Raw genomic sequence first — 2,741 nt, forward strand, 5'->3', positions numbered from 1 at the left:
AGGGGAGGGGAAGGGGGAGGGGGAGGGGAGGGGGAGGGGAGGGGCGGGGGAGGGGGAGGGGGGAGGGGAGGGAGGGGTGCCCACCCCACCCTAGGGCATATCCTGTAGGTCATTTCATTTCCTTCATTCATTCTTTCCAAAAAAATATTTATTGACCACCTACTCTGTGCAAAGCGCTTGCTTGGGCGGAAAAGCAGACCATAAAAATGCCAGCAGATAAGATATTTTCAGATGAATGTCCTTAGGCCACTCTGCTCCCTCCATCTCTCCACAAGCCCTACTACCCCACATTGCCACAGACTCTGTCACCTCACACGCCTGTGTCCCTGCATAGCCCCTCAGGCCCTGGAAGTCGTGACACCTCTCTCCCGGGTGGGTGAACATTAAGAGTGGGTTATTTGACAAGGTCCTACTGTATAGCACAAGGAACTATATTCACCATCCTGGGATAAACCGTAATAAAAAAGAATATTGAAAAGAATGTATATACGTGTATAACTGAGTCATTCTGCTGTACAGCGGAAATTAACACAGCACTGTAAATCAACTACACTTCGACTAAAAATAATAGTAAATTAAAAAAGAAAGAATAGGTTATCTGGCCTCTCAGAATCCCAGAAGAGACCCAGCTTCTCCCATTTTAGGAGCCTCGTGGCCCAGTGAAAAACTAAGAAGTGTCAAGACAGGTTTAAATTGTTACTTTTCAGGTATCCATGTAATAATTAATGTATAATGTGTTGATGTATACATATAACGTATTAATAATACATTAACTATAACCCAACAAACTCTAGTACAATATGACTGACCTATAAAGAGGGATCCACACAGGTGGGTGGTCCAGCTGCTGGGAATGGTTTAAGGTCACATGAGAAATAACTTTTTCTTGGAGTCTTCTCAGTGGATCTTGGCAACTGAAACCGTAGCTTTTAACGTCAAGGGTTAATTTGAGACTCTTTGTCACTGCGAGGCTGGGCGAAAGGGTCCTCCCAGATCCCCCTGAGGACCATATCCAGTTATCAAAGAGGAAGACCCATTACCTACGGAGCCTGAGACACAGGGCAGGCCTCCTAAGACGTACGAAGAGACACAGCCCAGTTGCCTGGACATGCCCCCCCGACACCCACAGATGCTAGTTTGGAACCGTAGTGTCTGTGAATGTTCACTCCCAAATCTCCTCAGGGAGGACCGGACCTACAGGGGCTGGAAAAAGTCATTGCCAGCATTAGAAAGTCAGACAATGTGAAGTGTTGGCAAGAACTTGGGGAAAGAGGACCCGCCCTGCAGAGCAAGCTGGAAGAACTTGATGAAATGAAGTCGACACATCCCCTCTGCCCCAGCGATCCACTTCTGAGACGCACCCAGAACGATTCTCACGTGGGACCGTAAGGCACACGTGCGAGGATTCTGCCGCAGCATCGTCTGTGCAGCAGGGCTCTGGGGCCAACCTGGTGGCCTCAATGGGGATGGGCAAGCACAACGTGGTCCATGAGCTCTATGGAATATTTCCCAGCAGTTAGAAGTAACTAACCAGAAATACACACAGCCACATGGATGGACTGTAAAGGGACAGGGCTGCATGAGAGAAGCAGGAAACAGAACAAGGTCTAGAGCACAATGGGATTTATGTTCATCAGAACACCTGCGAATACAGCAGCACTAATATCTCACACAGATGCAAATTCAAGGGTATATATCAAACATGTTGAAGGGACTGGCTGTGATGGAGAAGGTAAAGGAGGTGGGGACTGGGGTGAAAGGGAAGAGGCCAGGGAGAGACAGAGACAGAGGGTAAGAGAGGGGGAAAGGGAAAAGGAGGCCCTGTAATGACAGCACATTAAGGACCGAGGAGCGTGGTTCGCCCAAGGCAGCAGCACCAACACCAACAGGCCGTTGCTTGTCAGCACGAAGCCCAGATGAGCTTGGAGCAAACGCCATAACAAGATCAGGCAGCTTTTCAAACCGACGGGCACAGGCAAGGAGAAGTTAGGGAAACACTGCTCATAGAATACAACGATCAAATTCAAAAGGAACCAGAGAAATGAAGAACAGAGTTTTCTAGAAGTCGGTGTCAGCCACTCCGGTGCACCCACCACAGACCAGTACAGCAGGTGCATCCTTCACTGGGCTCTCAGAACCACACAGGTTCCAACCTTCCAGCTACACGGAAGAGGCTGGGAAATTCCGCGGTAAAATCCTCCACGTCTCCACCACCGGCATCAGCTGCTCGAGTGGCTCTGGAAAGGTGTCTGCTCGGTACAAAGGAAGCTCCAGCATTTACGAGCCTAGACCCACCTGAGGGGCAAGGGCCGTGCCAGAGTCACACTTCATTTACATCCGCAACCAGAGTCAAGAGCGCGGAGGACGACTCCCGCAGATGCTTAACCGCCGTGGGGTCACGCCCTAGCCCAGCGCTTCTCAGAATGAGGTCCCTGGGCCAGCAGCCTTAGCACCAGAGACTGAGAGACGCAAACCCTGGAGGACCCGTCCCTAGCTCTGCTAGCAGAACTGTTCCCACTGCCCGCCCTCCGATGACTCGGGTGCTCCCCCACTAATGAAAACTTCAAGCTTCGTTCCAAAACACAAAGGAGGGAGGTCTGGAAGTGGGAGCTCAGGAAAGAGCCTCCCTGCTCTGTGCCCCTCCCTCCTGCCCTTTGAGCACACGCTGTTCTCCTCCCAAAGGCCAACCAGGCCCCAAGCAAGAGAAATGAGACTAAAACCCACAGTGGAGAGAATCAGCT

Source organism: Aethalodelphis obliquidens, unplaced genomic scaffold, assembly GCF_003676395.1.
Source record: "Aethalodelphis obliquidens isolate GAN/ISIS:26980383/991018 unplaced genomic scaffold, ASM367639v1 scaffold28, whole genome shotgun sequence".
Lineage (NCBI taxonomy): Eukaryota > Metazoa > Chordata > Mammalia > Artiodactyla > Delphinidae > Aethalodelphis > Aethalodelphis obliquidens.